This window comes from Corvus brachyrhynchos, unplaced genomic scaffold (assembly GCF_000691975.1).
Source record: "Corvus brachyrhynchos isolate BGI_N302 unplaced genomic scaffold, ASM69197v1 scaffold90, whole genome shotgun sequence".
Classification (NCBI taxonomy): Eukaryota; Metazoa; Chordata; class Aves; order Passeriformes; family Corvidae; genus Corvus; species Corvus brachyrhynchos.
Genome location: NW_008236932.1, coordinates 3,114,571 through 3,129,790, shown reverse-complemented (window position 1 = coordinate 3,129,790; position 15,220 = coordinate 3,114,571).

Here is a 15,220-nt window from a genome sequence, read left to right as displayed (position 1 = left end):
AACAGCAGCTCATTTAGGAGCCTTGCTCAGGACTCAGGATGAGAAAAAACACCATGCTACTAGACTGATTTTAGCTTTTCACAAAGGAACTTCTGAGGTTCTTAATGTATTGGTTTTGGGGATTTCTTTTCTTCTCAGTGAAGAATCAATCTCTGAACATGGCAGAACTGTTCACTATGGGCTAAGATTCTAAGAGTCTGACTTGACTACTGATTTATTTTGTTGATGTTTTAATAGCAATGCCATACAAACTGGGTTGAAAGTCCACCATACCACACTGCTAGTTGGTCTCCTTTTGGCTTTGTTTGTAATTTTACAGTGCATAGTGTTTAGAATTTTACATCTGTGTTATAGAAGGTATTTTGGGTGTCACGTTCTGTAGATGATACATTAGGCTTGCAAAGCTTTTTTCCTACTGAATCTCTCACTGCCAGGTGTATTCTCTCCTCTAGTTCTTTGTGTTTGGACATTTCATTACAGAGTGTTGTATGTTAGCACACAGAATGAACTGACATACCCTAAGCAGGCAGATAATCACTAGCAGATAGAGCAACGAAACAATTCAATTCCCAAATTTAATTGTTCAGCAAATAGCACCAGTTTATAGAAAATACTCTTTAATGCTGTTCTGTGGCACTGCATGTTACTATGAAACTCTTAACAATGGCAAAATAAGTTCAAGAATTCTCTTTTCTTGCTGCTTACTATAGTTTTTGGATAGCCTCATGTCACATCTGCTTTTCTTGAAAACAGAAGCTCTTTGTAGGGTAAAGTACTCTTTTAGGGTAAAATAATTTCACAAGTCCAGTTTAATTTACAGGAATAAGGTTGATTCTGCCATCTGGCTTTAGATTCCGGAAGTCAGCTCGTGAATGGAACAAAACTGGTATGGCGAGTGTTGTTTGGTCTTCAAATCATTATCTGAAAACCAGTATGAATGGAATAAACACACAAATGTGATGAAGAGGTGACTGCATAGCAAACATGCTAAACAGTTGAAGGTTAACTTGACGTCTTGATACATAATTTCTTCTTCAACAGCAACTTTTGGGTAGCCTTACAGAGAACTCAGCATGAAGTACTTGTCACTACCTCTGTGTTTTACGAATAAGTGGGTTAGATCCACATTATGTAGGCAGAGAATGGGCTCTCTGTAAGTAGGTTACAAATTCAGCCCCACTTGTGCTGAGTATGGGAATTACTATTCCAAAGATCTGTTATCTGCATTGTCACTGGACTGCTAGTGTGGCATCAGAGCAGGTAATCAAAATGCTGCTTCTCTTTTTGGACAGCTTTGAATTCTGTACATGTGGTGCTGAACAATCCTACCAGAACTGGCTTGCTAAGTGACTTCCAGTGAAGTGGCTCTGAGAAGAGTGATTTTTAAGGACTGCTACAGATTATAATATGTTCTGGCAAGGATTTAGGTCCCTGTAAGTAGTTATGATTATGATGAAGTATTAAACTAAGGAGGTTTAAAGATATGGTAAGCACCCAGCTTCTCAATTTCTGCTTTAATTTGGAAAGTCCACTCAGGAGATTGTAAACTGCATTAGCTGTCAGTCAGTTATGTCACCCAAGGAAACCAATTTTGAGAATTCCTAAAATGTGTTTGGAGCTACTGGTATGTGCAACATAATGGAACTTGCAGTTTTAATACAAATTCTATCAGCGTCTTCCACTGTTGCGTAAACTTAATTACCACTGAGTGTGTAACACCAGTGAATAACAAGTGTTAAATGACACGTGATCAATAATTCATTTGTTAGCACAGTATTGCTTACTGTGAAATGACCTTGATGGGAATAGTCTTGCAAGTAACTTCCTTTCTTTTTGCCATATTATTACCTGAAGAAAAATAAAAATTCTGCTAATATTTTTGCTGAAAAACAGAGAAATTGCTTTTTTTAATGAATTGTGAGAATGTGAGCTGCAGGCTGCCTCTCTTCTATCTTATTGTGTCCTATCATAGCTTCTCCTTGCAGAGTTGATGATTTTCAGGAACCAAGAATACTACTTGTCAGTAGTAGGTCTCAGCTTGGAATTTTGCAAAAAGCGATCCCACAGTGCTGAGTTTAAAACAACTGGGAAAGCATTCCCCATTTTATTTCAGCAGTAACGCACCAGCCCATTCATGTTATATCATGTTCTTTTCTTGTGTTTCCGTTAATCTGTTTGTGTTGTTGCTGGATGAGTTCAAAAGAACACAGCTGCCAGAATTCTTAATTTGTGGCAGCTATGTTTGTGTATGAAAAATCATCTGTACAGGTGCTGCATTCAAGTCTCATTAGGTATACTAATCCATTTGTGTCTCTGCATTAATCTCATTTGTAACTATTTGGAAAAGTGTAAATTACAGAAACTTCTATGCCTCTATTTTCTTGTGAATCACTGCCTATTTTGTCCTGCACTGAGGTGTTGGTCATGTACTGCACAAGTGTATCCTCTTATTTTCCTAGGTGGAAGCAGAGAAATATTTTGAGGCTTTTATTATAGGGGTAAAATGACTTAATCACATAGAATCAAATTCTTGAGTAAAAACAGTGTCTTTGTAAGGATTTTTTTTAGTGTCTTCTCTTTGGTATTCCTTAATCAGCAAGCCATGCTGTCATGTGGTACATGCTTGGTGTTTGAATGCAATCAATCCATTAGTTTTCAGTGTGCAAACATCTGCTGCCACTGAAGTGCTGCTTGCAGTGAGAAGTGTCTTTTCTCACATTTTAAACATGGTTGCCCTATGGATAGCTGGTACAAAGGTAAATACTGGTTAGCAGTCTCATTTCTGCTAAATTATTAGCACTGATTTTCCATACAGCTCATTACTTTCCTCCAAACAATAGGAAAATGCATGTGCATTTTGGGACAGGGACTTACTCAGCAGAGCATAGCAAAGCCTTTTTAAGAACCTGTGTGTTCCTCCCGGTGTCGCTGTTGGTCGGGCTAAAGCCTGCCCAAGGGCATTCTTTGCATTTGCTAGCCAGCTGTGTAGAACACAGACCTCTTTGTCTGAATGTTTTTTATGTTCCAGTACATCTGGGACTGCTGCCTCTGCGCTAGTAATGAAATACACTCTATTCTGCAAAAGCCTCAGTTGATTAGTGCAATTGTTATATAAAACATTAACTCCAAAAGCCAAAGGTTAAAAATAATAGTGTTTCAGCTAGGAAGAACAAATGGTTTAATACATACTTTACCCAGTATGTTGCTGTGCTCTGGCATTATACCTCTTTTCCTGCAGCCTGATTTCAAGGTGGACTTATGAGGAAAAAACAGTTCAAGTGAGATCTCTGAATTTCAGAGGAAGGCACAACCTTTCGATACATTGAAGTCTGGAAAGCTCGCAGTAGGTGGCAATTGTGTTTCATGCCTCCCTGACACTCTCCTTACAGGTGTCCCAAACCTCCTGAGCTGTGATAGTGAAGTTAACATCACCTGCTTGCTTATTGAGCAGAGTGTTACAGAGGTAATGAAATGACAGCGTGCAAGTTTAAAAATGGGAGATTGATATAAGCTCTCTTGCTTCTAAGGATTTTTAGTTAATCCACAAACTGTTGCTAAGCGATTATTGTCTCCTGTCTTCTGTGGATTTTGTGAGGCCTCTCATTCACTGGCCTGTGATTTAGACTGACCTATAATACAAACTCAGTCCAATGTGGCAGCTGTACTAGAAACATATCTCAAAAGTGTAGCACATACCTCTTCTTTGAGTTGTATTTAACTACATTTTTTACCACAGTTGCTGATATTTTTATTAATACACTTACCACAAGAAGTGTGCAGGATTTCTGTAGAATCCCAGAACATAAACCTCCTTCTAGTTCCTATGTGACTGTATTCACTTACAACTGTATTTGCTCATGATTATGTGTTTGAGAGATGGGGGCTCTTTGACACATTCCTCTTCTCAGTTTGACCTAGACAGCAGTTGACTTATGGTCTTGGTTTAAAGCAGAACAAATAGCAGAAAAAGGTTATGGTGATGTTTCATGAAACAAAGTAAGTCAAACTATCCTCTGAAGCTTTGTTGTTGTAGTAAATCCTTGTAGGTTAAAAAAACAGTGTGAGGACTTTAGTTTGGCTTAACCAACACTGGCTGCTGTGACTCTGTTTTGCCTGCTTGTTTTCTTCCCATATTTTTTGGCTAGCTGTGTTACTGATTTATTTTTTTTTTCCTCTGCCAACTTAAAGCTTAAGTGACTCCCTGCAACGTCTGAAAAGCACCTTAGTTTTGCTGGAGAATGTGTTGGAAGGCAGCAACCTGGCTGCAGAAAATGAAGGGGCCTTGAAAGTGAGAATGAGGAACTCAAAATCACCAGAAAAGATGATGAGATGCTGATGATGGGGAAACCAATGTGAAAGGCACTGGCAGGATTGTAGATAGATAGGACCCAGTACTAGGATTTTAACAGCTGGATATTACATTGGGAATGCTGCAGAAGGTCAGACTGCTGCAAGTGGGAGGTGGAGCAGAGTGCACAAAATAGGATAAATTGAAAGAGCATGGTTTTGAATATATAAAAGGATAAGAGGATTACTGCATGAGGAAAATACAGGTAAAGGAGCCAGGTGTAGTTTAAGCTAACACGTAAGTTTGCGTTTATGGCAGATGAGGCATAGATAGACATATTCACTAGGGTGCAGTATCACCCCAAACCTCCAAATCTGTTCAGAATTCATTGATTGGAGCATGAATCTAACAGGCTGTCACAACTATCTATTGTGATTAAGGAAAAAACCCACCAACAACACAAAGGAAGGCACCTCAGAACAGAAGAAACATTCTTGTTTTGATGGTAGTGTTCCTCTTAATGTTTGCTTTGCTGTAAAAATTTCCCCAATGTCATGAAGCATGTTTTGTGAAAAAAAGCCCCAAGCCAAAACACCACACCAGTCTCTTTGTTCTGTGTTTTTAAAAATCATCTCTGATCTTGCAGACCATGCATTTCAAATCTCTGTGAGATTTATGTCAGCCATTGTTTGTCTAAGTACTCTGGCTTGCATGCTGATCGTATCATTTTCTCTTCCGGCTTTTCACTGCCTTCTTTATGAACAACAAATACTGAAAGTTCACAGAAAGGCTAACCCTTCCTTGTACTTAGCCTGTGTTATTCCATGTTGTGTTATTCCTATGGGAAACAGTGAATTTGAAGAATACTTTGCACAATTCTTTTTTGAGTTCTTCACATCACAAATTTCCTAATTAAGTGAGAAGCTTGTAATTCCTCAGAGTCTTAGCTTGTTTCTTTGGGTTTTTTTTTTGAAACTGGGACAAGATATTGGTATTTTGGAATCTCCATTTTTCTCCAATATGCTTTTCTGCTGTTCTACTCATCCAAGAGAAAAAGCTGTCCGTGCTTTCCTGCTGCCCTTCCTGCCCCCCTGTGGAAGCCTACACCCACCCACTTGGGTACCCTCCCAGTTTCTCATCAGCAGGGCTGACTGCCAGGGGTCAGAGTACCAAATAAAGGCCTCACACTGCATGAGCCACAAATGTGATGGCTCAACTTCAGCATATCCTGACTGCAGGGCAAGAGCAATCTATGAGCATCTTGGGCTGAGAGAGGTCTGCTCCTGTCTACAGGATTTCCAGAGGAATTATTATTGTTCCACAGCCATGCAGCCCGGTGACAGATTTCAATAGGAAGAGAGTTCCTTTACACAGATATGGTCAGAGCATTACAAAGTAAGATTCTGGCTTGTGCCTGCAATCAGAGGCTGAGCAGGATCTTGGTTAAACTGTTGCCTCATCCTGCTGTTTCCCACACAGGACATGTGCTGGCCTCTGAGACAATGCTGTTCTCTCTGTGGCCCACCACGAAGTCTGCATCAGTTGCTGTCCCAAAGCATTTATCAGCCTGATTGGGTAAGTTTTCTCTGAGCCAGGACAGGGAATCTAACAAAACGTAGTTGTAACTGTCTTCTTTTCTGTCCAGGGATGTGTACGATGGTCCTATCCAACCTTGGCCTTAAAGATAGGAAAGTGCTGCTAAACGGGAAATAGACACTTAAAGCAGCATTTTCCACCTCTACCCATAAGATGTGAATGTGTTATTACCCCAGACTCTCATCATTTCCAGTTCCACGTTCCTCCACCAAACTGACGACTCAAATGGTCTAATCTGTTTAGCAAAGCTGATGCAGCAAAGGTGATGCAACACACCTTTGCAATTTGGACTTTGCACAAAATAACCCCAGTTGATTTTCCCAGAAGAAAATTAGGGATACTGCACCCCAGGGGCACTGGTACAGATGGGAAGCAGCAGCACATGACCAGGAAGGTGGTGATGGTACAGTGGCAGTAATACTTTAAGGAAAGCAGCTGCTGGCAGGTGGGGCAACTGTCACAGCTGGCTTCACTGAAGTGCTTAATGGCAGAGGGGATGGCCATGTGCCTGTATCTGAAGTGACTCAGGCAGATGAAGGACTAAAACCTTAAGGATCAGGCAGCGCTGATTTCTTTAAATTAATTTTTAATCTCAGCAAAGACACCAGAGTTGTGTAGAAGCCTGACTTACTGCTGCTGACAGATCTGGTCAATAGCCTGTGCCTGTGGCTCCCTGGGGAAGCACAGAGGTACAGGGCAGGTGAGCAGAAAACCTGGCTTAGAATATTCTTGCAGTTTCCAGTGTTGCTTCACTTTACATAGAATACAATTACAGAAACAACAGCGGAGAAAAGGAGTAATGTCAGCAAAGCTCCTAAAGCATTATTTCAAGCATTGCCCAACATGCCTGCATTTGATACTGGGCTCTTTTACAGGCTCTTATCCACATTTGGTAGAAAATTAACTGGTTTTGGATGGGTTACTATTTAGAATATCAGCTGTTGGATCCAGGCTACCTTCGGTAGAACAAGATGGGAAATGGAGGCAGAGGACAGTCTATAAGCAGAAGGAGGGAGTAGCTAAATACTGGAGCTGTCAATATTCAGCTACAAGCAGTCTCATTTCCTTAGTCCTAAACCTAACAAAGACCTTGTGCTTTCTTATTTCAATTAGACCCCAACCCACAAACTGTTTTTGTGGTAGCAGTTACTGCGATGGTCACAGAGCGATTGCAGAATCAGAAATGTATGAAGAGACTTAGAAGAGAAGTGTGGAAGATGTGTCCATACAATCAAGAACTTGGTCTTTTGCACAGCATTCTTCCTTATAGCCATCACTATTGATCAGAGTCTTTAGAAGTGTGACCATTTCCAAGTCAGCTAATGTAGATTTTATTGTTTTCTTCATGTGTGCTGTCAGTGGCATCACTTCAGTTTTTGGGAAAAGGCCATCTCTTCCTGCAAGTATCATAAGCCAGTGTCAAGGCATTTATGTTTCATGATTCACTTGTGAGAGAAGGCTTGTGGTTCATTACATACGTTGTGGAAATAGCTGTTAGTATAAGCTGACTTTCTTCCCACCTTGCCCTTGCTCCGGAATGAGGCCACGTGTGCACATTGCCACGATAGCAGGCTCTAAGTGCCGGAAGAATTCAGAGCTATTTTTTGCCCTGCATGCCAGATCCAGCATGTAAGGTTATATTTAAGTTACTCATTACCTTTTCTTCTTGGAGGGAGCCTTTATCCATCTATTTGTAGATAGCATGAAGAGCTGACTTTTAATTTTGTCCTTGACAGCACATCGGAATGATTTTGCTTTAATCTCCTGCTAAGCACTGCTAAAATGCCTGGTCAGTGGAAAATTACCTTATCAATACCATTAAGTGATAACAACAGCTGAAGAGGCCTTTATTGTACAGTCCAAACTACCTGCATTGCCAAAGACTATCAAATCCTTGTTATGAAGCTTATTGTAAAATGTCACACCTCCAGAACAGGATGCGGCTACTACATCATCATGACTTGAACTTGCTGTTTATGTAAAGCCAGGGAACGGTACCTTTTCAAATTTAAGAGCATAACGAACTTTTAAACAGTTTTCACTACAGAAACTGGCGATAAGGATAGATAAGGAGGTCACTGGACAGTAAAATACATTAGCAGAAGCTCTACACACAATGGACAAAAGTTAAAAAAACAATCAGAGGGAAGAGCTATCTTGACTGAATACACAGAGGCTGGCAGCTAGTGTGAGCCTAGTCAGTATGAAATGTATATGGAGGGCAATCATTTTTATGGCAACTCTCTTCAAACTAATTTCCAAGTTTTTTGACACAGGTGTTTACTTAGTGAACAGACATCCCACTCAGGGTGGACTTTTTTGGCTCAAATACTGCCCATTGTGGGGAAAATAGGTAAAGTGATTCAAGCAAAGCATTTGTATCTTCAGTACGGGATAGCTGGAATATTCTTGTACATTTTGTACATGAAACACAGTCTTGGGAAAGGCTTTGCTGACATACCTTGAATTCCTGCTCAAAGTCTGCTTGCTAAGATGCTGCATCCTGACCCCTTCTTTGTAAATTGTAACAGATATGAAACTAGGTATGGGAGAAAGACAAAACCTTCTGATTATCATTCTAACGCCGCTAGTATCCTCTCAGAGCACACTTCTAATCAGTTCCTTCTTGGGATCATCCCTTTTGAAGGTACTATAGCAGGTATAGTCAAGGTCTTACAAACACTACATCTAGGCCTTGTCACCCAAATAATTTGAGATCTAATTCAAGAGTAGGTACAGTCTCACTGGCCAGTTTGACTGAATGGAAACGAGGGTCAGTAGGTGTCAACACAAAGAAAAACAGAAAGTCTGAAACAACAACTGTATAAGTGAAATGCCTGTACTTTGGACAGGAATACTGACAGGCATCATAACATTCCATGAAGCTCAGGGAATAAACGCTCCCAAGTGCTGTGCAGTTAGTGTAGATTATACATTGTTTTATTGTTCACATTTGACTGATTCTTTGTTAAAATCCAGGATGGTTTGTGATAAACAGGGAGTAACTTCAGAGACAATTAATGACATTTACTGACATATATTGTGTTGTGGCTGTTCAGTGAACAACAGGATATTATGAGGCTCTACATTCATAAAATGATACTACACCGACTTTAAAACCCAAGAAAGCAAAAAACCCATCCCTTTTGTAAAGTTTCATTACATGGAACCATGTTTAGCAGAACACTCCACTGGGTTCAAACCATAAACCTAGAAGTGTCAAATGAGATGAGTCAATTTTCCCTCTTGAGCAAATTTCCCTGTCAGACTCAGATAGCCTCACCAGGCAAACTGAAAAGCAGGTGCTGGTAAAATCCTTTCAAATGACATTATTCCTCTGCTGTTTATAGAAGCATACACACATGCACTGAACACAAAAGGAACTGTTTGCTCAGTGTAACTGTTTGCTCAGTTTTCTCTATAAATAGCCAGCTTTTTCTGATCATTACTGCATGTCACACGTGCTCTGTAAATGCAAAACCCCCTACATATTTGGGAATAACACCTCACTCACTAGCAGTTGCAGCTGAACCAGCTGAGCAATAGCCTGCAAAGGCCTGGATAACACCAACCTGGAGATTCCTTTAGCATTTGTCAACTGACTATGAGGTGGAAACATGGAAATGAAGGTGCAGGTGTAGCAGGAAGCAGAAAGCATTACCACACACCTGTACAAAGGTTCACATGATAGCAGTTAATAGTGTTAAATTCAGACATGCTCAGACAAAAACACATACAAAACTTTGTCTTTCCTGCAAGTGATACTGGGAGTTACTACCTTTGATGTTCCGCTGAGAGGGAGGCTTTCAGCAGATCGTACTTCCTGCCTAGAGTGCTAGTTGCATCCTTCGCACCAGCAGTACCACAGACTTGGTACCTTGACAGAAAACTACTTCAACAACCCCTCAATCCAAACAGCCAATACAAACCCTCATTACTTTTTTCACATACTGCAACTAGAGAAAACACAAGTGAGGTGCCCCTCTTGCCTTTCACCTGCAAACTGAAAGCATCTTCCCAGCACCTGGCACTACTACTAGGTCCTGCAAGGCTGGTAGAACTCAGGTGTTTTTCTAGCCTCTATGCTGTGAAGGACAACAGGTGGACAAAACTGGAAAAACAAACACACAAGAAATTTTAAAATATGCTTTTTAAAGCAGACTTCCATGCAGCCTATGCAGCAAATTATGAATGTTACTGTGTGCTAAGAATTCTGTGTGCATTTCTGACTTCCCTGAAGTCACACATCTTTCCCTCCTATATCTGCAAACTTGCATTTTTGCCAAAAGGCAAACCCCCTCCTTGGAGCCTTTGTATGCGCTACCTACCACAGATGCGGGGAGAAGTCTCCTTGCTCTTTAACAGACTCCCAGCCTTGGGGGAAGCAGCTTTTCCTTGCTTATCCCTGCTGCTGGTACTTCCCTCCCAAGCATGGCTGGGGCAAACCCCCTCCTCTCCAGCTGCAAGCCTGAATCACAGGATTTAAATCACTCCACTCACTTCTAAGCTTTGTCCACATGGGGCCTTGCAGCACTGCCTGAAGTACCTCAATACTACACACTGCCCACTACACACCTGAACAGTGTGACATCCTTGAGACATCTTCCTTCCTCTAGGAAAAGGGGAAGTGAGGGTAGCACCTGAGGGGCAGGGAAGAGGTCACACTGAATTGCACCAGTGCGCTCAGGTGGCTGCTGTGTCACAAGCCAGTCCCTTCTCTGGAGCATAGTTCACTTTCTGGCATTGGAAGGACACTGTTACACCTTTGGCCGGACCCGCCGCCCTTGGTACGCTGCTGCAGCAGGCTAAAGGGCACACATCCACCTCTGACTGCTCATTCCCTCCAGTAATTATTTTGTTCCTGTATTGCTAATGATAAGGGCTTAGCGTGCCTGATTTACTTAAGCATTTCAATATCAAATATTATCTCTCTCCTTGTTCTTCCATAGCAAAGCACAGACTTGGTGTAATGTAAGTAAAAGGCTAACTCAGTTCAGCTGCTGGATATAACCAAGTTTTCTTGTAGTTCCTTTGATAGAAGTGACTCGTGGCATCAATTTTGCAACCACAGAACTAGAGACTTCTGATGCAGAATTAAAGGGAGGGAATAAGAGAAGGTAGGGGATGAGGTGAGAGTCCAAAACATTACATAAGCCGTGCAACTGTAGAAGAAAGAAGGGAAAACAAAGGAAAAATAATTTAAAAAGTAACTTATTCAATTGTTTCCTTGTGAAGCTGAGTTTTCCAATAAAGTCAGGACAGCTGAGGCAGCGAAGGCAGAGACTTCAATAGGGAGAACAGTCAAATCTCACGTATTTCTTACATACTGTGCTCAGGTGGAATCTTGAGCCAGGCAGGCACGTTAGAGCACACAGGGCTCTCTAAACAGCCTCAACATTCTAATACTCCTCCAATATCCTCCAAGGAGGAAACTTGAGAAACTTGGGGAACTTGAGAAAACTATTAACATGTCCTCAAAACTCTGGGGGCCAAATTTGCTTGTACTGTTGTCCTTGAGGTCTGGGAAGAAGTCACACACAACCAAGTAAGAGGAAGGACTGCAGCAGGATGCAGTTCCCAACCCCTTGTGTTGGGTGATAGGTTTTGCACAAACTTTGTACTGTGAGGTATAAGCCTCATGAATATCATATTTGATCAAAACTGAGAAATGGACTTGGGTTCATCCAAATTATAGTATTAAGTCTCTTGTTTTAAAAAAGTTTATTTAAACAAAGTAGGTACATTTCACAGAAATGGTTATAAAATGCATAGCATATTATAAACAATACTGTTACTTTACAGATACTAGTTGTTATTATTCTAATATTGCTTTTTAAAAACTAATGAGCCTGCTTGGTGAATCAGAAAGCTAAAAATCCCCATCTTAGGCACTCTGGAAAAAAACAGTATGTGATATTACAAAGCAGGTGTCCACTTTTTCATTCACTCTACTGACTGTATTGCTGCACCATTAATTTGCCAGTTCTCATTATGTGGAAATACCCAATCCCTGGAGTCACATACCAAGACTAGATTTCCATTAACTGGACTACAAATTGCACTTGCTCAGCCAACCAAAACCCCACACAACGCCAAGGAAAGCTCACTGAGGTCTTCACATTGATTAACTTAAAGGACAGAGACCACATGAGTGGATAGAAAACAAGCAGTTTTTCTAAGTTGTGCAGGTGTGTCACACCCATATTGCTATTCCTAAGCAACTTGATTGTAAGTTGGCAAGTCCATAGAGATTTCAGGCTTGACTTCAATGAAACCTGAATGCCCAGTAGAAACAGACCTTACCCTCAGTGGTGACAACAGTGTCACAGAAAGTGGAATTGAGCCTTTTTACAGCACTGGAGAACCGAGCAGACCTCAAGCATTCATGATTGCATACCCAAACACAGAGGTGTCTGTTTTCTGATCTTTGGGATGTCAGGGTGCAGAGAAGTAAAAATGAAGAGCACAGCACCAATCCATAACCACAGCTAAAACAGATACCTGCTCATTCACACAACACTTCAGTACATGAATCATGACAGACATTCTTCACATTTACATTTGTATGACAATAGGCATAAAGTAAATCTTGAGGTAAAAGGATATGCACCAGGTTTGCACTGGTGTAAGCAAATCTAGAATCGAGCAAGCTATAAAATCCATTAATTCACACACAATAGAGAAAGAAAAATCCCCACATTTTTAAAACATATAGATACATGTAGATCAAACCACATATGTTTTCAAAACATATAGATACATGCTGAGGAATAAACTGACTTTTTTGCATGATGACATGAACTTTACAGTAGTTTAAACTTGGCTTGGACTGAAAATAAAGAAGCTTGAACTCTGTCCAGCAGAGCTCCTTTGGAATGGTTTGTCAAGACACAAGAATGAGGTCTGAAGCAGTCCAAGAACATTGATGTTTCATTCACCATTTACACTGCATTTTAAATAAAAAATAAAATCAAGGCATACTCTTCAATATACTCTGTGTGCATGTTAATTCTGTCACACTTTTTCATACCAATGGTATTCCTGTTAAATGCTTCCCTTATAATAAGTGTAATCATCAAGTCCATCAAATGGAACACCTAGACAATCAACCAGCAGGACATCTAAGTTTAAAATGATGAGTAGCCCCTGAAATTTTCTCCTATAGACTGTCTCCTCCATTAGTAGTAAGAAAATAAGACAGAAATAAAAAACTGGAGCAAAAGGAATGGGACAAGAAACTGAATTATTTTCACCTTGATCAAAATCCAGTAAAAGCCTCGAACTTCCACAGCTCTATTGCTAAAAAGGATAACTCAAATAGTTTTGTAACAGCTTCAGCCATGATGTGTGCACAGCAAAATAGTCTTCTAACCATCAGCAGACATGTCCCATTTACCAGATTTAGTGAATTGATTGTGGATTACCTTCCTTTAGTTACAATGAAAGCAATGTCAGCCAGTTGCATCCTTGAGAATAATTTGAACAGCCTATTTTTATACAGCCTATATATCCAGTTTTTGTCTCCTTGTCCTTAAAATCTAGAGTAATGCAGTATAGTGGGTCACATCCCCAGACACACGTTCTCAATACCTCAGCATCTTAGTAACTCGCCAGCCCTGGTTACAGGTTTAGTCACAGTTACTTTTAGGCTTTAATTTGAGAAGCCACTGCACTTCCTGTTCAAGGATACCACTTTTAAGTCCTACCTCATGATTTCTATCCCAGATGCACACCTTTCTCAAGAGGGGCATTTTGAGGAAAGGGAAACAGTAAGAAGGAGCTAATTTTATGAGAGTCACTTAACACAGGAATTTCCTTTTAGCCTGCTAAGTTAGTGTAAGGGAACAAGTAATATTAGGCCACATTTTCCCTCACACAATTTAATCCTTTATCCTTTGATAGACATGGTGCATTTTAACAAGCTGCTAAATACAATTAAAAGCCAAATTAGCAAAATTTTGCTAAACCATGGTAGTTCCTTGGCTCCAAGTATGAAGGAAAACTTGTAAAAATCACAAGGTCACACTGAAAAAATCATTGCAACATATTTGTGCACTAAACATTTTTTAACTGCAGAATAATTTACAGTTTTTAATCTAGATTATCTCAGTGCTCCCATTTACAGTGCTGTGGTCACAGGGGAAGTAAGGGGAGAGATGACAAGTTATACCAGAACTTTTATGCTACCTTTGCTGCTGCAGCCAGTTACCAGCACTTTTCACTAAGGCGTATGAAACTGTCAAGCAACTGCAGTAACTTTGCTCAGAGAACAAAAAGCTGTTAGATTTCTAGGCACTGCTCATCTAGATTCGAACAGGATGTGGCAATGTGCAGCTACAGGCACTACTGATTTAGCTTGTACACACAGCACTTCATTGCTTGAATGCTTGTCAGATAAAGTTAAGTCTTTAAAGCTCCAATCCTGTAGACACTAAACGAAGAAAGCACACCACTTAAGACTCTAATTCAGGATAGAAGGTCACCTCTCTGGGAACAGCTGAATGATCTAACCATCTAGCTGTCTATTACTGTCTCCAAGCAGAGACTATATAAGGGAGTGGGACAGTGCCTAGCCTTGCTGCAAAGGGCTGGCTGGCTGGCTTCCCACTGAAATGAGGTCTCCCATGAACCATCTTGCCAGCCTGTCCCAGACAGCCAGAAAGCAGTAACCTCTAAAATGACCTAATTTGGCTGAAGATTGTATCTGGTAACCATCTGGTAAGCATTTCCCCCTTGTATTCACACTATTATCCAGAAAATACAGAGGGGTTAAGCCAGCATTACTCTAGATTTCCATAGCCAAGAGGGGTGAAGATGTGGGGAAAGAAACCCTTTTTTAGGAGAAGAAATTTGGCAGTATTTCTAAAACCTATGCCACACGTGTAAACAGTGTTATTATATACTCTTAGCTTTATGCTATTTGAGAAACTTGGTTTGGGGGGAAAAAAGGTGTTGAAAGACCTTGGCACAGACTCAGTTTAGAAAGAGAGGCAAAAATATCCCATGTGACTTAAACACATAGGAATTCAAGTAACTTTTGTTTCACTAGTGCTGTTGTCATGCTTGGCCTGTGTACGTGTTTCCAACACACATTTCACCAACCTGTACCGGGTGCATTTGTCAAGGTTTGGGGGCAGGTGGGGCAAGGTGTGCAGGGGCAGCAGCTGTGGCCAGGACCAGGGGCTGCCTTGTGCTGGACACAGCCATTCCAGCAGCATCCAGCGGACCCATCGCAGGGCACAGGTGAGCCCCAGCCATGAGAGTGGTGGAACCTCTGGTAAAGTATTTTAGAAAGGGGAAAAACACCAAATAAGGAAGTAAGGTCTGCACACCCAA